We start from the raw sequence: 21,587 nt of genomic DNA, 5'->3' as shown, positions 1-21,587 counted from the left end.
ATGGGACCTAATGAAACTTCAAAGCTTTTGCAAAGCAAAGGAAACTACAGACAAGACAAAAAGACAACCCTCAGAATGGGAGAAAATATTTGCAAACGAATCAAAGGACAAAGGATTAATCTCCAAAATATATAAACAGCTCATGCAGTTCAACATTGAAAAAACAAACAATGCAATCCAAAAATGGGCAGAAGACCTAAATAGACATTTCTCCAAAGAAGACATACAGATGGCTAAGAAGCATATGAAAAGCTGCTCACCATCACTAATTATTAGAGAAATGCAAATTAAAACTACAATGAGGTATCACACCAGTTAGAATGGGCATCATCAGAAAATCTATAAACAACAAATGCTGGAGAGGGTGTGGAGAAAAGGGAAACCTCTTGCACTGTTGGTGGGAATGTAAATTGATACAGCCACTATGGAGAATAGTATGGAGGTTCCTTAAAAAACTACAAATAGAGTTACCATATGACCCAGCAATGCCACTACTGGGCATATACCCAGAGAAAACCATAATTCTCTGACACATGCACCCCAGTGTTCATTGCAGCACCATTTTACAATAGCCAGGTCATGGAAGCAACCGAAATGCCCATCGACAGATGAATGGATAAAGAAGATGTGGTACATATATACAATGGAATATTACTCAGCCATAAAAAGGAACGAAATTGGGTCATTTGTAGAGACGTGGATGAAACTAGAGACTGTCATGCAGAGTGAAGTAAGTAAGAAGGAGAAAAACAAATGTCATATATTAACGCATATATGTGGAACCTAGAAAAATGGTACAGATGAACCAGTTTGCAGGGCAGAAATAGAGACACAGATGTAGAGAACAAATATATGGACACCAAGGTGGGAAAGTGGCGGGTCAGGTGGTGGTGGTGGGATGAACTGGGAGATTGAGATTGACATATATACACTAATATGTATAAAATAGATAACTAATAAGAACCGCTGTATAAAAATAAAATAAAATTCAAAAAAAAAGCAAGTAAAATAAACAGCATGTTGTAAGACAATAGAAAATGTCTGTATCAATAATCACAATAAATGTACAAATAAATGGAGAAAAAAAAAAAGAATCCACCTGCCAATGCAGGGGACACAGGTTTGAGCCCTGGTCCAGGAAGATCCCACATGCCATGGAGCAACTAAGCCTGTGCGCCACAACTACTGAGCCTGCGCTCTAGATCACGCGACCCACAACTAGTGAGCCCACGTGCCACAACTACTGAAGCCCGCATGCCTAGAGCCTGTGCTCCACAACAAGAGAAGCCACCGCCATGAGAAGCCCGCGCACTGCAACGAAGAGTAGCCCCCACTCTCCAAAAGTAGAGAAAGCCCACATGCAGCAACAAAGACCCAACACAGCCATAAATAAATAAATAAATAAATTTATTTATTTTTAAAAATGAAATAAACTACTGATATATACAACAACTTGTATGGATCTCAAGGAAGAGTACAGCCCTCAGAGCGATAGAAGCATCTACCTCCTAACTCTGGGAAATTTAGGGGATCGCAGACCTGAGGAATTTGAACCATCTATTTCCAAGTCATGGGCATTTGATGTTGCATAAGAGAGAGCCAGTCTACCCAAAGTTGCAGGAAGGGGAAGGTGGATTTGCACATTTGATTAAGGATACACAGCCTACATCTAGGGTCTTTGGGCAAGGCAGGAGGTTAAGTATGTGGTGGACTCGGCACAGAATTTTACAAAGAACAACCTACCCATATCTTTTCCCTCTAAACTCTGATTACAGAAGAATGTTGATGAAACCCCACTGATGAACAAAAAAGAAAAAAAGACAAAGAGGGAAGAGCCTCCACCTTCACCCCTTCCATCCCCTCCACCAAAGGTAAGCCGATAGAAAGCCTCAAAGTTGAGGGGCACCCCAACCTGCAACATGTCTAAACAAAGTCAGCCAGGAGTCATGGTTGTCTTTGCTATGGTCCATAGCATGGGATGATCAGGGAATTTGTCATCCAAAACAGGATACATTTGTGAGTGAAAGATAGTGCTATGAGTTATTGCTCAGGAGCAACAATCATGAACTGAGAGTGTCCCAGGCCAACCATGATGAGTGGTTGTCCTATCCAGAACTGGAATGAATAGGAATTGACTCATCCCTGGTTGTCCTTTTGTCCTAGTTCCTTCTCAGTCTGAGAAAGGTGGGTGTGACTGAGATATGGAGACTTGGTTGTAGGGAGAAGAAACCCTGACAATTGGGAACCAGACTATGCCAAGTTGGGGAGCGGGGTGGGAGGGCTGTGTTTGGGGGATGCAGAGTCAACTACAGGGAAACCCAAGTCTAGAACCGTGTGGGAGCGTGTGTGTGTTTACATGAGTACATGTATGTGTGTTAACTGAAGTTCAAGATGTGAGAACCAAAAGAAGTGAAAGTGAGGAATAAATGAGAAAGGTGCCAAACTGTGTGGGGCAGACAAACTTCTTTTTTTTTTTTTTAATATATTTATTTATTTATTTATTTATTTATTTATTTATTTATCTTTGGCTGTGTTGGGTCTCTGTTGCTGCGCTCGGGCTTTCTCTAGTTGTGGCGAGCAGGGGCTACTCTTCATTGTGGTGCACAGGCTTCTCATTGTGGTGGCTTCTCTCATTGTGGAGCACGGGCTCTAGAGCACAGGCTCAGTAGTTGTGGCACACGGGCTTAGTTGCTCTGTGGCATGTGGGATCTTCCTGGACCAGGGCTCGAACTCGTGTGCCCTGCATTGGCAGGTGGAGTCTTAACCACTGCACCACCAGGGAAGTCCCAAACTTCTAATCCTGTGACTTGACAGAGGGAGACAGCAGGTTGTGCATTGGAGCTGGAGTCAGGCATGAAAGAAGAGCAAAGAATGCCCCTTCTCCAGCCTGTGAGTGAGGTCTGAAGGGAAGTGATATGCTTCCCAGGTAGGTGGTCAGGCCCAGGCACAACAGAATAACCCTTTGACCCATAGATCGTGGTGTTCTTGTTCTAGACTGGCCAACTAGGTCCAAGGAACCAGGTGACAGCTAGGGCAGTTGTGCCCCATGTTACAGTTGAGGACCCTGAGACTCAAGAGTTTAACTGTGATGTGTCTGTTAACCAAGAGTGGCAGAGACAGGACACCTGTCTGGTCTTCAGGCTCCAGCCAGTGGCCTGCCCAGTGCCCACAAACTTCTGAGGAAGGTGCCATTGTTGATAAAGGATCAGGACCCCTTTCTGGCTCACACCAGGGCTCAGGTGGGCCAGGAACATTTCCTGAGTGTCCCTTCTTTTTCCTGAAGGCCCTCCCTCAAAAGGGAGGCGAAGAGCAGAAAACCATAAAGATTCAGGCCTGGTGGCGGGGCACCCTGGTGCGCCAGACGCTGCTGCACGCGGCACTCAGACCGTGTATCATTCAGTACTGGTGGAAACAGAAGCTGGCAGAGCTGCTGGAGAAGAAGCGGCAGGCTGCACTGGAGTATTATGCTCGGCAAAAATGGGCAGTGGTCAGGCTACAGTCCTGGTCGCATGTGGCGCATCCACCTTTGTTACTGCCGTTTGCTCCATGCTTCCCACATCATCCAGGTCTACTGGCTCTGGCATACATGTCAAAACCGTGGCTTTTTCCAGGGCAGCTACGACCTCACAGCAAGCTAGCTAGGACTTGAGCTTGAGGTCTCTCTGGGATCACAGATCTGTCAGATTAGAGACTGCATCCCCTTCCCAATAAAGAATTGATCAGGTCGGCTCCAACACTGTGTCACAAGATCTCTGTCAGAAAAGCTTCAAGAGGTCCTTATCTCAGTGAAGCGTCAAGGTAAATGATGGCAGATATTGGGCATCTCACAGGTCAGCTCTGAGGTTGTCTGGGGTCCCATATGAAGGAGGATTCTAAGAGCCAGGTGCGGGATGAGCGGGGTCTGTGGTTGATTAGTAATGTCTGCCATGGGTAAGAGACATGAAGTTGCAAAGCTGCCAAGCCAGCCGGCTCCAGGGAAACTCCTTCATAGTGTGGTGTATGGTTGTGATTTCATTTTGCTCATGGTTTCCTTTGCTGTGCAAAAGCTTGTAAGTTTGATTAGGTCCCATTTGTTTATTTTTGCTTTTATTTCTATTGCCTGGGGAGACTGACCTAAGAAAACAGTGGTACAGAGAATGTTTTACCTATGTTCCATTCTAAGAGTTTTATGGTGTCGTGTCTTATATTTAAGTCTTTAGCCATTTGGAGTTTATTTTTGTGTATGGTGTGAGGGTGTGTTCTAACTTCGTTGATTTACATGGGCTGTGCAACTTTCTCAACACCGCTTGCTGAAGAGACTGTCTTTTCCCCCTTATATATTCTTGCCTACTTTGTCAAAGATTAATTGACCTTAGGTGTATGGGTTTATTTCTGGGTTCTCTATTCTGTTCCCTTGCTCCATAGGTTTTTGTGTCAATACCATGTTGGTTTTTGGTTTTTTTTTAATTTTTTATTTATTATTTATTTATTATTTTTATTTTTGGCTGTGTTGGGTCTTCGTTTCTGTGTGAGGGCTTTCTCCAGTTGCGGCGAGTGGGGGCCACTCTTCATCACGGTGCGCGAGCCTCTCACTATCGTGGCCTCTCTTGTTGCGGAGCACAGGCTCCAGACGTGCAGGCTCAGTAATTGTGGCTCACGGGCCCAGTTGCTCCGCGGCATGCGGGATCTTCCCAGACCAGGGCTCGAACCCGTGTCCCCTGCATTGGCAGGCAGATTCTCAACCACTGCGCCACCAGGGAAGCCCTACCATGTTGTTTTGATTATTGTAGCTTTGTAGTATTGTCTGAAGTCTGGCAGGGTTATGCTTCCTGCTTTGTTCTTTTTCCTCAGGATTGCTTTGGCAATCCTGGGTCTTTTATAATTCCATATAAATTTTAGGATTATTTGCTCTAGTTCTGTGAAAAATGTCATGAGTAATTTGATAGGGATTGAGTTAAATCTGTAGATTGTTTTGGGTAGCATGGCCATTTTAACAATGTTAATTCTTCCAATCCAAGAGCATTCTCATTCAATTTAGACCATTCAATTCCAAAATGCCCCCACCCGCCTGGGGACTACATAAGCCCACACAGTCTGGCCTTGGCCATCTCACTCTCTCAATGCCCTCCCTGGCGGCTCTGCTAATATCAAAAAAACCCAGCACCCTCCCATCGCAGCGCTTTGCTCTTGCTGCCACCTTTCCTTGGATTGTCTTCTTGCAGGTGGAGCCCTCTCTCCATTCAGGTTTGTCTCTGCTCCATGTTCCTTCCAGGGAGGCCTCCTTTGACTTGATCACCTTATTGAAATAGCTTTCCCGCCCACTACTGTATACTCTAGCTCCTGACTCTGCTTTCCTATTTCAGTCCTCATCCCTACCAAGGTTATCTTACCTCTCTGTTTTCTGTTCCCCCCGCAACGAGAGGTGAGCTCCAAAAGAGCAGGGACTCTGGGTTCAGTGCTGTGTTCCCAGGATCTAGAACAGTTGGTTCTCTCTCCCTCTCTCTCTCTTTCAATATGTTATTGGCTATACATTTTAACTTTCTGTATATTATGACATTTTGACATCATTTTTGAACATTCCTTTCTGGCTTGGGTAGACTACCCCTCCCAGGGCTGGCCAATTCTTTGAGATGGCAAAGGACTCAGCCTGGAGCATGCCTATGATTTGCAAACCAACCAATCCAGAGCCTTACCTCCTCTCTTGGGCCTGTGCACCCCCAGAGGGCAATATTCCAGTGCCTTAATCATCGCAGGTCCACATTCCAGATCCAAGGTCCAGGTACCGGGCATCTGGGGACCACCCCTATAACGTAGAGCCCACCTGAATTACTCAAACTAGCCAATCCTGAACTGTTTACCCTGCCCAACCTTGTCTTTCCTGCTTCAAGAAAGACCATGGCAAAAGTTCTTTTCTCACCCCTGTCTTCTGCCACTTGCCCAGTACCTGATGCTTGTCCTCTGACCCTGTGTGACATGAGGTGGTGACCTCTTCTCCAGCATCTGTAAGTACAGTAAACCTTGTTTCCTGTGCCTCTCCTATTCTCATGTGGCCTCACCTGACTGACCATCACGTCGCACAAATAAGTGAAATCCACATAACCATTTTTATATTAACCACATAATATTCAGTGGCATTTAGTACGTTCAGAGTGTTAAGCAACCACTATTATGTATATCAATTTCTAAAATATTTTTATTGTCCTAAAAGAAAACCCCATACCCAAAAAGCAATCACTCCCCAGTACCTGCTCCTCCAGCCACTGGCAGCCACCAATCTGCATTCTGTCTCCATAGATTTACCTAGTGTGGAATCATGCGATATTTTGTGTCTGGCTTCTTTCACTTAACATGATGTTCTCAAGGTTCATCCACGTTGTAGCCATGCATCAGTACTTCATTACTTTTTATAGTAAAGTATATATCCATTGTATGGATACGCTACATTTTGTTTATCCACTCTTGATAGGTATTTGGACTGTCTGCACCTTTTGGCTGTTGTGAATAATGCCACTATAAATACTTAGTAGCTACCGCATTTTACATCCCATCAGCAATATACAAGTGTTCCAATATTTCTATATCCTTGCCAACTCTTGTTATTTTCCTTTAAAGAAAATTCTAGCCATCCTAGTGAGTGTGAAGTGGTGTCTCATTGTGTTTTCTTTTGCATTTCTCTTATGATGAGTGATGTTGGGCATCTCAATGTGCTTGTTGGTCATTTGTGTATCTTCTCTAGAAGAAAATTCTATTCAAGTTTTGAAAAAAAATTTTAATTGGGTTGTGGTTGTCTTTTTGTTGTTTCAGTAAATATTTAGGTAATGAATGAATACACAGTTCTATCCAGGCCCTGGATTTGTGGCTTTACCATGACTCAAATCTTTCTCCCTAGAAACAACTGTCCCACCATCCCTGAATGAATGGTTCTCTCTTCAACCACCCCAAATCCCTCATACCCAAAAGACATGTCTTTCTCAGCCTCTTTGAATTTTTATTTCTCTCTGGCGGTGTTTCTGTGTGTGTGTGTGTGTGTGTGTGTGTGCGTGCGCGCGCGTGTGTGTGTGTGTGTGTGTGTGCGTGTGTGTGTGTCTGTGTGTGTGTGTGCTGGGTGGTGGAAGGAGGAGCTGTTATTGTGTCTCCATTCATCTGGGCATACTGTTCTCTAGCTTTGTTGGTCTTCATTGCTGTCTCTGTGTCTCCCTCTCTGTCTGTCCTTCATAATCTTGTCTTTCACTGTAATTATAATTATCTCTTTATGTTCCCCAGTATCTTTCTCCCTCAGTCTCTGCCTTCCTCTATCAACTCTTATAATGTCATGTCTCCTTGTAGCTGTTTCTCTAACTCACGGGATTTTCTGATCCGTAAATTGCTGGCAGAGATCATTTTCTTTAACCTGTCCATCCTCAGACACAGCTCTGCTCTTCTGAGCCCTGATTACCCCTCATCCCTAGAAGCTCCACAAGGATGGGTGGAGAATTCCCATGCAGGGCACCCACATGATTGCTCCTGGGTGATGGAGGCACCAGCCTAGGATGTACAACTACTTAGAGGAATGTTGGAATAATTTATGTATATGGCCACAGTGATTGGTTCAGGGATATGCACATGATGCAAGCCAAGCCACTGGGACTTAGTTCTGGTGCCGTGGTGGAACTACTAGGATTGATGACTGTGAGAATTATGAAACCAGAGCTGCTGGGGGACACCACATGGAAATAGCTTGCTGAGAATGGAGCCAACACAGAGGAAAGTAGAACCAAAAGATGGAAAGAGAGGGACTAAGTCCTAAGGATTCCTTTGGGCCTCTGGACCCAGCCATGCCTGAGGCTACCACCCACTATACTATGGGAATTCTTACCTTTGTGAGCCAATAAACCTCCATTCTCACTGAAGTTGGCTTGCTAATAAGACAGATAGCAAAGGAGTAGGAGATCTCTGCAAATTAAGAAACACTTAAAGGAGATTGAATTTTACGTAAGTTGCTTTTCCGGAATGGGTTTTCAAAAATTGGTTTTTGAGTTAGAAACTTGGCAGAAGGTATGCCTAGGAAATTCTTACAATAAACATAGGATTATCTCTCACTTAATGCACCCAGAAGATCAGAACATTCTTGTAATGCTGTGTAGTGTGGTAAAAAAGAGAAGTGCTGTGGAATAATGAATAAATCAGCTAATCATCTAGAATTAGAATGGCCTGAGTGTGAATCTAATCATGGATTGGTCACCTGTGAACCAATATGGCATTTTATCATTTGCCTAGTTTAACAAGTCAGCAGGAGGAAACCATGGGCAATCATCAGCCATTCATGAAACAACTGCATGAGGAGAATAGATGAACTAGTCAGGTCCTTCCCTTGCTCTCCAGTCCACTTATGCAAAGCATGTCTGTGGTAGCTTTCACTTCAAGATAACCTCTTAGCTCTGCCCCCTGAAGAAAGTGGTCAATCTTCTCATGAAGAGATCCTATCGTGGGTGTTGAACCTAAGAGGGAAATAGGGCAATGTTTTTCGAACTTTATCAGCGGTCCCAATGATGTGGAGAGTCTCATTAAAGCAGATTGCTGGGCCCCACTCACCATTTCTGTGTGTGTGTTTTTTTTAATTAATTTATTTATTTTTGGCTGCATTGGGTCTTCGTTGCGGCGCATGGGCTTTCTCTAGTTGCGGTGAGGGGGGGCTACTCTTCATTGTGGTGCACGGGCTTCTCATTTTGGTGGCTTCTCTTGTTGTGGAGCACGGGCTCTAGGTGTGCGGGCTTCAGTAGTTGTGGCGCGCAGGCTCAGTAGTGTGGTGCACAGGCTTAGTTGCTCCATGGCATGTGGGATCTTCCCGGACCAGGGCTCGAACCCGTATCCCCCGCATTGGGAGGCGGATTCTCAACCACTGCGCCACCAGGGAAGCCCCCACTCACCATTTCTGATTCAGTATATCATGTTCCCAAGAATGAGTATTTCTAACAAGTTTCCAGATGATACTGTGGCATCTCTTCTAGGGAATACCACTATGTTAGAAAAATCTACAATTCTTCCCCTTCTGAGTGGGAAAAGGTCAGTTTCTGCCTCCTATGAGTCTTTCTCCTGTGTGTCTCCTTTACTACTCATACAAAACACTTAATTTTTGCCACTTTTGGAAAACCCTATTTCAATCCTTTCCCTTCTCAAGAAAAGGGGGTGTAAAGCTGGAAATTCCACACTCTAATTATATATTAGTCTTTTCAATGACCAGCCTTCATTGTTAGTCCATCCAGTAGCTCTGTCAGAGTCACCTCATTAGAACAAAGGACACGCCTATCATCCAGGAAATTATAAGAATTTCAGGAGCTCTGTGTCAGGATCCAGTTCAAAGACCAAATATTAGAACAAAAGATGCTCTTAGTGCTGTTATCACTTAAGGAAATACAAGGGTGCTTCCTGGGACTCTCTAGGCTTCCACCATTTCTCTGTGGTTCTTCCAGTTTCTCTACTTGCGCTATTCCTGCCTCTTCTCCTCTGCCTCTGGGATTTTACGAGCTCTCCTGAGACCTAGGCCTCTCCCTAGGCCTCCAAGTGTGGGGTGCGGTGAGGAACAAATGTTAGTTAGCCTCATTGGCAAGGTCAAGGCCATGTTCAGTTCCAGTGCGAAGATCATGAAGCCCAATTTTGAGAAGCTGGGAGTTCAAGTCTGGAATCTTCCAGGCCCTCGTGGAGCTGGAGATGAACTCGGACCTCAAGGCCCAGCTATGAGAGCTGAACATCAAAATTGCCAAGGACATTGAAGTTAGTGGTGGTCAGAAAGCTATTAAAACCTTTGTTCTCATTCCTCAATTGAAATCTTTCCAGAAACTCCAGGTCCGGCTCTTGTGTGAGTTGGAGAAGAAGTTCAGCAGGAGGCATGTTGTCTTTGTCACTCAGAGGAGAATTCTGCCTAAGCCAACTCGAAAAAGCCATACAAAAAATAAGCAAGCATCCCAGGAGCTGCACTCTGACAGCCGTGCATGATGTAATCCTGGAGGACTTGGTTTTCCCAAGTGAGACTGTGGGCAAGAGAATCCGCAAGAAACTGGATGGCAGCTGGCTCATAAAGGTTCATTTGGATAAAGCACAGCAGAATAATGTGGAATACAAAGTTGAAACATTTTCTGGTGTCTATAAGAAGTTCATGGGTAAGTATATTAATTTTGAATTCCCATAGTTTCAGTTGTAAACAAAAATGACTAAATAAAATGTTATTCACAATTAAAAAAAAAAAAAGAAATTACAAGGTTTTCAGGAGCTCTGTGCCAGGGTCTAGGGGCATAGACCAATATATATTTTCTATTTCTTCCAAGTCCGTAATATCTTTGTGTAAGAAATAATCAAAGGTGAAGGGGGCATGTCAGAAGAATGCAGAAGCCAGGCTGAAGGGCTCCCAGTGGCCAAATCTGGGTCAATTTGAGCACCAAAATTATGATGATAGCAGATTATAACCTATAGAATTAAATAGGAACCCATCAGTCACACCGATATAAATTAATAAATGAAAAAATTAATGAGAAGAGAAATATTTTCCTTAGAAAGCAACTAATATATGTAGGAAGAATTAAGGTATTAGAAAGTCACTGCTCAATCACAATGGCCAAGGAATAGGAAGTAGAATTCACCTCCCTCCACAGAAACATTGAAAATAGATCTACAAGCAGAATGATTCACACAGAACAGCTACTGAATGCCGACAGAAGACCTCAGATGTCTGAAAAGACAAGAAAACCTCCACGTAACTGGATAGGACAAAAGGAAAAAGAAAAAGAAGGAATCAGGACAGGCTGCACCCCAGGAGGGAGCTGTGAAGGAGGAAAGTTTCCTGCACCTTGGGAAGGTTTCTCACAAGTGGAGAAATTAGGATGGAGGGGGAGTTTTGGAGCCTAAAAGGGTAAGCAGCAACTGGTTTGTGAAAGGCAAAATGGAGAGTAACCTGCACAGAGGGTCAGCACCCCCACCCTGCACTCTCAAACCTGAGATACTCCTCTGTTAGTGAGGTTGAGGGTCGGGTACTAAAGCTCAGACTCCTAAGCTCAGTCCCAGAGAGAGGACCAGGGTTAGGTGCAGAAAGAGCCTGAAGAGGTTGGGCCACAGCAACTGAGCGTGTACTAGGAAGAAGCCTGGGCCCACCAGAGAGGCAAGCAACCATTATTGGGAGGCGTATGAGAAGAGGAGAGGGAACACCATAAGAACTTCTATCCCTGTGAGCGCTCCCAGGCAACAGCACACCGCCTACAGGAGTTCTGGGGGCAGGTGCGAGTAGCCACCGCCATCTTGGGCTCCAGAGGTGGGCACTGGCTGCCTCTTCCAGACCCGCAGGCAGACAACAGGCCCCACCCCTACTGACCCAGGAGGGCGCGGACAGCTCCCAAAACTAGGAATTCTGCCAGCGGGTCACAGAACCCGCCCCTGCTGACCTGGAAGGGTGTGGACAGCTCCTGAAACTAGGAATTCTGTCAACGGGCAACAGGACCTACCCCACTGTCCCAGGAGGGCACGGATAGCTCTCGCTACTAGGAAATTCACCAGTGGGTGTCAGGACCTGCTCTGCTGTCCCAGGAGGATGTGGATAACTACCCCCACTAGGAAATCCGCCCAGAGGAGGGGCTGAAACCACAGCTGATCCCCAGGGGCTGTGTGACTAAGGAAGAAGAGCTAAAATTTCTCCTTGCTGCTGCACAAACTGCGGAGTTACACCTCCACTGATGCCTTCCCTAATTCAGCGCCTGTGAAACATCCGAAAGGACAAGTGCTCTTGCAGCTGCGACGGGTCTGGCTTTAGCAACTGTGGGCTCTGTGGGCATGTACTCATGGGGGTTGGGCCAGACCAGAGTTTGAGCTGCCTCCTTAGCTCCCACAGCAGGTCCAGGTGCACAACTACTGCAGTCCTAGGACCTGACTTCAGTGGACCTGTGCTGGTGGCCGGGTGAAAATGACACTTGATAGTCAACAGGGCTGATCGCCGGCATACCCACAGTTAAGGTGGGACTGAGAGCAGTGCCAACAATATACTTTGTGAGCCCTCACAATGGGCAGAAGGGGATACAACAGAGCATACTCACAGGTAAACAGCTTCAGAGGAGGAATACACAGTGACTTCTCTCCCAGTGGGACTGCTCCAGTCCCACATACCTCGCACTGCAGATCAGAATCACAGCTAAGAAACAGATCTTTGGGCCTCTACTCAAACAGCTAGGGAGCAGACCCCATCCCTGACAGGTCAGTGACAACCACAGAGCAAAGGGGAGGCCCTGCTCAATTTCTAGGGCAGGCTCTGATCACCACAACACCAATCAAACTCCCTATCAAGGGGAAAATGGCACAAGCCTCTGGACCAACCTCACCCACCAAGGGGGCAGACACCAGAAGCAAGAGGAAGTACAATTCTGCAGCCTGTGAAAGGGAGACCACAAACACAGTAAGTTTGACAAAATGAGATGACAAATATGTTGCAGATGAAGGAGCAAGATAAAAACCTACAAAAACAACTAAGTGAAGAGAAGATAAGCAATCTACCTGAAAAAGAATTCAGAGTGATGATAGTAAAGATGATCCAAGATCTCAGAAAAAGAATGGAAGCATGGATAGCGAAGATACAAGAAAATTTTAACAAAGACCTAGAAGAACTAAAGAACAAGCAAACAGAGATGAGCAATAACTGAAATGAAAAATACACTAGAAGGAATCAATAGCAGAATAACTGAAGCAAAAGAACGGATAAGTGACCTGGAAGGCAGAATGGTGGAAATCTCTGCCATGGAACAGGATAAAGACAAAAGAGGAGTTAGAGTCTGTCATACAGAGTGAAGTAAGTCAGAAAGAGAAAAACAAATACAGTATGCTAACACATATATACGGAATCTAAGGGAAAAAAAAAAAAAAAAGGCCATGAAGAACCTAGTGGCAAGACGGGAATAAAGACACAGACCTACCAGAGAATGGACTTGAGGATATGGGGAGGGGGTGGGGTGAGATGTGACAGGGTAAGAGAGTGTCATGGACATATATACACTACCAAATGTAAAATAGATAGCTAGTGGGAAGCAGCCGCATAGCACAGGGAGATCAGCTTGGTGCTTTGTGACCACCTAGAGGGGTGGGATGGGGAGGGTGGGAGGGAGGGAGATGCAAGAGGGAAGAGAAATGGGAACATATTGTATATGTATAACTGATTCACTTTGTTATAAAGCAGAAGCTAACACACCATTGTAAGGCAATTATACTTCAATAAAGATGTTAAAAAAAAAAAAAAGAGGGAATTCCCTGGTGGTTGAGTGGTTAGGATGCCATGCTTTCATTGCTGAGGGCCTGGTTTGGGAACTAAGATCCCACAAGCTGTGCAGTGTGGCCAAATTTTTTTTTTTAAACATAAAAAAAAAAAGAAGAAGAAATGAGGACAGTCTCAGAGGCCTCTGGGACAACATTAAATGCACTAACATTCAAATTATAGGGATCCCAGAAGAAGAAGAAAAAGAGAAACGGCCTGAGAAAGTATTTGAAGACATTATAGTCAAAAATTTCCCTAACATGGGAAAGGACATAGTCACCAAAGTCCAGGAAATGCAGAGAGTCCCATACAGGATAAACCCAAGGAGGAATTCTCTGAGACACATATCAATAAAACTAACAAAAATTAAATACAAAGAAAAACTATTAAAAGCAACAAGGGAAAAGCAACAAATAATATACAAGGGAATCCCCATAAGGCTATCAGCTGATTTTTCAGCAGAAACTCTTCAAGCCAGAAGAGAATGGCAGGATATATTTAAAACGATGAAAGGGAAAAACCTACAACCAAGAATACTCTACCCACCAAGGCTCTCATTCAGATTCGAAGGAGAAACCAAAAGCTTTCCAGACAAGCAAAAGTTAAAAGAATTCAGCACCACCAAACCAGCTTTACAACAAATGCTAAAGGAACTTCTCTAGACAAGAAACACAAGAGAAGAGAACAAAAGAGGAAGGGGGAAAAAAAGACCTACAAAAACAAACCCAAAACAGTTAAGAAAATGGCACTAGGAACATACATATCGATAACTACCTTAAATGCAAATGGATTAAATGCTCCAACCAAAAGACATAGACCAGCTGAATGGATACAGAAACAAGACCCATATATATGCTGTCTACAATAGACCCATTTCAGACCTAGGGCCACATAGAGACTGAAAGTGAGGGGATGGAAAAAGGTATTCCATGCAAATGAAAATCAAAACAAAGTGAGAGTAGCAATACCCGTATAAGACAAAATAGACTTTAAAATAAAGACTGTTATGAGAGACAAAGAAGGAAACTACACAATGATCAAGGATCAATCCAAGAAGAAGGTATAACAATTGTAAATATATATGCACCCAGCATAAGAGCACCTCAATATATAAGACAAATACTAACAGCCATAAAGGAGAAATCGACAGTAGCACAATAATAGTGGGGGACTTTAACACCCCACTTTCATCAATGGACAGATCATCCAGACATAAAATTAATAGAGGAACACAGGCCTTAAATGACACATTAGACCAGATAGACATTTTTTTAACAACTTTATTGGCATATAATTGCTTTGCAATGGTGTGTTAGTTTCTGCTTTATAACATAGTGAATCAGCTATACATACACATATATCCCCATCTCCTCCCTCTTGTGTCTCCCTCCCACCCTCGCTATCCCACCCCTCTAGGTGGTCACAAAGCACCGAGTTGATCTCCCTGTGCTATGTGGCTGCTTCCCACTAGCTATCTATTTTACATTTTGTAGTGTATATCTGTCCATGCCACTCTCTCACTTCATCCCAGCTTACCCTTCCCCCTCCCCGTGTCCTCAACTCCATTCTCTACATCTGCGTCTTTAGTCCCGTCCTGCCCCTAATTCATCAGAACCATTTTTTTTTAGATTCCATATATATGTGTTAGCATATGATATTTGTTTTTCTCTTTCTGACTTACTTCACTCTGTATGACAGACTCTAGGTCCATCCAGCTCACGACAAATAACTCAGTTTCGTTTCTTTTTATGGCTGAGTAATAATATCCCATTGTATATATGTGCCACATCTTCTTTATCCATTCATCTGTTGATAGACAGTTAGGCTGCTTCCATGTCCTGGCTATTGTAAATAGTGCTGCAATGAACATTGTGGTACATGTCTCTCTTTGAACTATGGTTTTCTCAGGGTATATGCCCAGTAGTGGGATTGCTGGGTCATATGGTAGTTCTACTTTTAGTTTTTTAAGGAAACTCCATACTGTTCTCCATAGTGGCTGTATCAATTTACATTCCCACCAACAGTGCAAGAGGGTTCCCTTTTCTCCACACCCTCTCCAGCATTTATTGTTTGTAGATTTTTTATAGGGTTTTTTTTGAACTTTTGAATTTATTTTATTTGCTTTTTTATACAGCAGGTTCTTATTAGTTATCCATTTTATACATATTAGTGTATACATGTCAATCCCAATCTCCCAATTCATCACACCACCACCACCACCACGCCCCACTGCTTTCCCCCCTTGGTGTCCATACATTTGTCCTCTACATCTGTGTCTCAATTTCTGCCCTGCAAACTGGTTCATCTGTACCATTTTTCTAGGTTCCACATATATGCATTAATATACGATATTTGTTTTTCTCTTTCTGACTTACTCTGTATGACAGTCTCTAGATTCAACCACATCTCTACAAATGACCCAATTTTGTTCCTTTCTATGGCTGAGTAATATTCGATTGTATATATATGTACCACATCTTCTTTATCCATTTGTCTGTCGATGGGCGTTTAGGTTGCTTCCATGACCTGGCTATTGTAAATAGTACTGCAATGAACATTGGGATGTGTGTGTCATTTTGAATTATGGTTTTCTCTTGGTATATGCCCAGTAGTGGGATTACTGGGTCATATGGTAATTCTATTTTTAGTTTCTTAAGGAACCTCCATACTGTTCTCCGTAGTGGCTGTATCAATTTACATTCCCACCAACAGTGCAAGAGGGTTCCCTTTTCTCCACACCCTCTCCAGCATTTGTTGTTTGTAGATTTTCTGATGATGCCCATTCTAACTGGTGTGAGCTGATATCTCATTATAGTTTTAATTTGCATTTCTCTAATAATTAGTGATGTTGAGCAGCTTTTCATGTGCTTCTTGGCCATCTGTATGTCTTCTTGGAGAAATGGCTATTTAGGTCTTCTGCCCATTTTTGGATTGGGTTGTTTGTTTTTTTTAATATTGAGCTGCATGAGCTGTTTATATATTTTGGAGATTAATCCTTTGTCTGTTGATTTGTTTGCAAATATTTTCTCCCATTCTGAGGGTTGTCTTTTCGTCTTGTTTGTAGTTTCCTTTGCTTTGCAAAAGCTTTTAAGTTTCATTAGGTCCCATTTGTTTATTTTTGTTTTTATTTCCATTTCTCTAGGAGGTGGATCAAAAAAGATCTTGCTGTGATTTATGTCAAAGAGTGTTCTTCCTATGTTTTCCTCTAAGAGTTTTATAGTGTCCGGTCTCACATTTAGGTCTCAAATCCATTTTGAGTTTATTTTTGTGTATGGTGGCAGGGAATGTTCGAATTTCATTATTTTACATGTAGGTGTCCAGCTTTCCCAGCACCACTTACTGAAGAGACTGTCTTTTCTCTGTTATATATCCTTGCCTCCTTTGTCATAGATTAGTTGACCATAGGTGCGTGGGTTTATCTCTGGGCTTTCTATCCTGTTCCATTGATCTATATTTCTCTTTTTGTGCCAGTACCATATTGTCTTGATTACTGTAGCTTTGTAGTATAGTCTGAAGTCAGGGAGTCTGATTCCTCCAGCTCTGTTTTTTCCCCTCAAGACTGCTTTGGCTGTTCGGGGTCTTTTGTGTCTCCATACAGATTTTAAGATTTTTTGTTCTAGTTCTGTAAAAAAAAAAATGCCATTGCTAATTTGATAGGGATTGCATTGAATCTGTAGTTTGCTTTGGGTAGTGTAGTCATTTTCACAATATTGATTCTTCCAATCCAAGAACATGGTGTATTTCTTTGTTTGTATCATCTTTAATTTCTTTCATCAGTGTCTTATAGTTTTCTGCATACAGGTCTTTTGTCTCCCTAGGTAGGTTTATTCCTAGGTATTTTATTCTTTTTGTTGCAATGGTAAATGGGAGGGTTTCCTTAATTTCTCTTTCAGATTTTTCATCATTAGTGTATAGGAATGCAAGAGATTTCTGTGCATTAATTTTGTACCCTGCAACTTTCCCAAATTCACTGATTAGCTCTAGTAGTTTTCTGGTGGCATTTTTAGGATTCTCTATGTATAGTATCATGTCATCTGCAAACAGTGACAGTTTTACTTCTTCATTTCCAATTTGGATTCCTTTTATTTCTTTTTCTTCTCTGATTGCCGTGGCTATGACTTCCAGAACTATGTTGAATAATAGTGGTGAGAGTGGACATCCTTGTCTCGTTCCTGATCTTAGAGGAAATGCTTTCAGTTTTTCACCATTGAGAATGATGTTTGCTGTGGGTTTGTCATATATAACCTTTATTATGTTGAGGTAGGTTCCCTCTATGCCCACTTTCTGGAGAGTTTTTATCATATATGGGTGTTGAATTTTGTCAAAAGCATTTTCTGCATCTATGGAGATGATCATATGGTTTTTATTCTTCAATTTGTTAATATGGTGTATCACATTGATTGATTTACATATATTGAAGAATCCTTGCATCCCTGGGATAAATCCCACTTGATCATGGTGTATGATCCTTTTAATGTGTTGCTGGATTCTGTTTGCTAGTATTTTGTTGAGGATTTTCGCATCTATATTCATCAGTGATATTGGTCTTTAATTTTCTTTTTTTTTTTTAGTATCTTTGACTGGTTTTGGTATCAGGGTGATGGTGGCCTCATAGAATGAGTTTGGGAGTGTTCCTTCCTCTGCAATTTTTTGGAAGAGTTTGAGAAGGATGGGTGTTAACTCTTCTCTAAATGTTTGATAGAATTCACCTGTGAAGCCATCTGGTCCTGGACTTTTGTTTGTTGGAAGATTTTTAATCACAGTTTCAATTTCATTGCTTGTGATTGGTCTGTTCATATTTTCTATTTCTTCCTGGTTCAGTCTTAGAAGGTTACGCCTTTCTAAGAATTTGTCCATTTCTTCCAGGTTGTCCATTTTATTGGCATAGAGTTGCTTGTAGTAGTCTCTTAGGATGCTTTGTATTTCTGTGGTGTCTGTTGTAACTTCTCCTTTTTCATTTCTAATTTTATTGATTTGAGTCCTCTCCCTCTTTTTCTTGATGAGTCTGGCTAATGGTTTATCAATTTTGTTTATCTTCTCAAAGAACCAGCTTTTAGTTTTATTGATCTTTGCTATTGTTTTCTTTGTTTCTATTTCATTTACTTCTGCTCTGGTCTTTATGATTTCTTTCCTTCTGCTAACTTTGGGTTTTGTTTGTTCTTCTTTCTCTAGTTCCTTTTGGTGTAAGGTTAGATTGTTTGAGATTTTTCTTGTTTCTTGAGGTAAGCTTGTATTGCTATAAACTTCCCTCTTAGAACTGTTTTTGCTGCATCCCATAGGTTTTGGATCGTCGTGTTTTCATTGTCATTTGTCTCTAGGTATTTTTTGATTTCTGCTTTGATTTCTTCAGTGATCTCTCGGTTATTTAGTAACATATTGTTTAGCCTCCATGTGTTTGTGTTTTTTATGGGTTTTTTTCCCTGTAATTGATTTCTAATCTCATAGCGTTGTGGTCAGAAAAGGTACTTGGTATGATTTCAATTTTCTTAAATTTACTGAGACTTGATTTGTGACCCAAGATGTAATCTATCCTGGAGAATGTTCCATGCGCACTTGAGAAGAAAGTGTAATCTGTTTTGGGATGGAATGTCCTATAAATATCAATTAAATCTATCTGGTCTATTGTGTCATTTAAAGCTTGTGTTTCCTTATGAATTTTCTGTTTGGATGATCTGTCCATTGGTGTAAGTGAGGTGTTAAAGTCCCCCACTATTATTGTGTTACTGTCAATTTCCTCTTTTATAGCTGTTAGCAGTTGCCTTATGTATTGAGGTGTTCCTATGTTGCGTGCATATATATTTATAATTTTTATATCTTCTTCTTGGATTGATCCTTTGATCATTATGTAGTGTCCTTCCTTGTCTCTTGAAACATTCTGTATTTTAAAGTCTATTTTATCTGATATGAGTATTGCTACTCCAGCTTTCTTTTGATTTCCATTTGCATGGAATATCTTTTTCCATCCCCTCACTTTCAGTCTGTATGTGTCCCTAGGTCTGAAGTGGGTCTCTTGTAGACAGCATATATATGGGCCTTGTTTTTGTATCCATTCAGCGAGCCTGTGTCTTTTGTGTGGAGCATTTAATCCATTCACGTTTAAGGTAATTATCGATATGTATGTTCCTATGACCATTTTCTTAATTGTTTTGGGTTTGTTTTTGTAGGTCCTTTTCTTCTCTTGTGTTTCCCACTTAGAGAAGTTCCTTTAGCATTTGTTGTAGAGCTGGTTTGGTGGTGCTGAATTCTCTTAGCTTTTGCTTGTCTGTAAAGCTTTTGATTTCTCCATCGAATCTGAATGAGATCCTTGCTGGGTAGAGTAATCTTGGTTGTAGGTTGTTCCCTTTCATCACTTTAAATATGTCATGCCACTCCATTCTGCCTTGTAGAGTTTCTGCTGAGAAATCAGCTGTTAACCTTATTGGAGTTCCCTTGTATGTTATTTGTCATTTTTCCCTTGCTGCTTTCAGTCATTTTTCTTTGTCTTTAATTTTTACCAATTTGATTAGTATGGGTTTCGGCGTGTTTCTCCTTGAGTTTATCCTGTATGGGACTCTCTGTGCTTCCTGGACTTGGGTGGCTATTTCCTTTCCCATGTTAGGGAAGTTTTCGACTATAATCTCTTCAAATATTTTCTCGGGTCCTTTTTCTCTCTCTTCTCCTTCTGGGACCCCTATAATGCGAATGTTGTTGCATTTAATGTTGTCCCAGAGGTCTCTTAGGCTGTCTTCATTTCTTTTCATTGTTTTTTCTTTATTCTGTTCCATGGCAGTGAATTCCACCATTCTTTCTTCCAGGTCACTTATCCGTTCTTCTGCCTTCGTTATTCTGCTATTCATTCTCTCTAGTGTATTTTTCATTTCAGTTATTGTATTGGTCATCTCTGTTTGTTTGTTCTTTAATTCTTCTAGGTCTTTGTTAAACATTTCTTGCATCTTCTCAATCTTTGCCTCCATTCTTTTTCCAAGGTCCCGGATCATCTTCACTATCATTTTTCTGAATTCTTTTTCTGGAAGGTTGCCTATCTCAACTTCATTTAGTTGTTTTTCTGGGATTTTATCTTGTTCCTTCATCTGGTACATAGCCCTCTGCCTTTTCATCTTGTCTATCTTTCTGTTAATGTGGTTTTCGTTCCACAGGCTGCAGGATTGTATTGTTTGTAGATTTTTTGATGATGGCCATTCTGACTGGAGTGAGGTGATAACCTCATTATAGTTTTGATTTGCATTTCTCTAATGATTACTGATGTTGAGCATCCTTTCATGTATTTGTCGGCAATCTGTATATCTTCTTTGGAGAAATGTCTATTTAGGTCTTCTGCCCATTTTTGGATTGGGTTGTTTGTTTTTTTGATATTGAGCTGCATGAGCTGCTTCTAAATTTTGGAGATTAATCTTTTGTCAGTTTCTTCAATTGCAAATATTTTCTCCCTTTCTGAGGGTTGTCCTTTCGTCTTGTTTAGGTTTTCCTTTGCTTTGCAAAAGGTTTTAGGTTTCACTAGGTCCCATTTGTTTACTTTTGTTTTTATTTCCATTTCTCTAGGAAGTGGGTCAAAAAGGATCTTGCTGTGATTTATGTCATAGAGTGTTCTGCCTATGTTTTCATCTAAGAGTTTTATAGTGTCTGGCCTTACATTTAGTTAGACCAGATAGACTTAATTGATATTTATAGGACATTCCATCTGAAAGCAGCAGAATACACTTTCTTCTCAAGTGCACACAGAACATTCTCCTGGATAGATCACATCTTGGGTCACAAATCAAACCTCAGTAAATTTAAGAAAACTGAAATCATATCATGCATCTTTTCCAACCCCAACGCTATGAGATTAGAAATCAATTACAGGGAAAAAAAACTGTAAAAAACACAAACACATGGACGCTAAACAATATGCTACTAAATAACCAATGGATCACTGAAGAAATCAAAGAGGAAATAAAAAATACCTAGAAACACATGACAATGAAAACACGATGACCCAAAACCTATGGGATCCAGCAAAAGCAGTTCTAAGAGGGAACTTTATAGCAATACAATCTTACCTCAAGAAACAAGAAAATGTCAAATAAACAACCTAACATTACACCTAAAGGAACTAGAGAAAGAAGAACAAACAAAACCCAAAGTTAGTAGAAGGAAAGAAATCAAAACCCAAAGTTAGTAGAAGGAAAGAAATCAGAGCAGAAATAAATGAAAGAGACAAAGAAAACAATAAAAAAAAAAAGATTCGTGAAACTAAAAGCTGGTTCTTTCATAAGATAAACAAAATTGATAAACCTTTAGCCATACTCATCAAGAAAAGAAGGGAGAGGACTCAAGCAATAAAATTAAAAATGAAAAAGAAGTTACAACT

General features: G+C 41.7%; 1 pseudogene; it reads left to right on the top strand.

Moving 5' to 3' along the window:
* The first annotated feature begins 9,575 nt into the window (after nt 1-9,575).
* Nucleotides 9,576-10,156, top strand: LOC137774257 (small ribosomal subunit protein eS7-like; annotated as a pseudogene).
* Nucleotides 10,157-21,587: the final 11,431 nt, after the last annotated feature.

This window comes from Eschrichtius robustus, chromosome 12 (genome assembly GCF_028021215.1).
Source record: "Eschrichtius robustus isolate mEscRob2 chromosome 12, mEscRob2.pri, whole genome shotgun sequence".
Taxonomy (NCBI): Eukaryota; Metazoa; Chordata; class Mammalia; order Artiodactyla; family Eschrichtiidae; genus Eschrichtius; species Eschrichtius robustus.
Note: the sequence above shows the minus strand (reverse complement) of the source record. Positions and strands in the feature narration are given on the sequence as shown.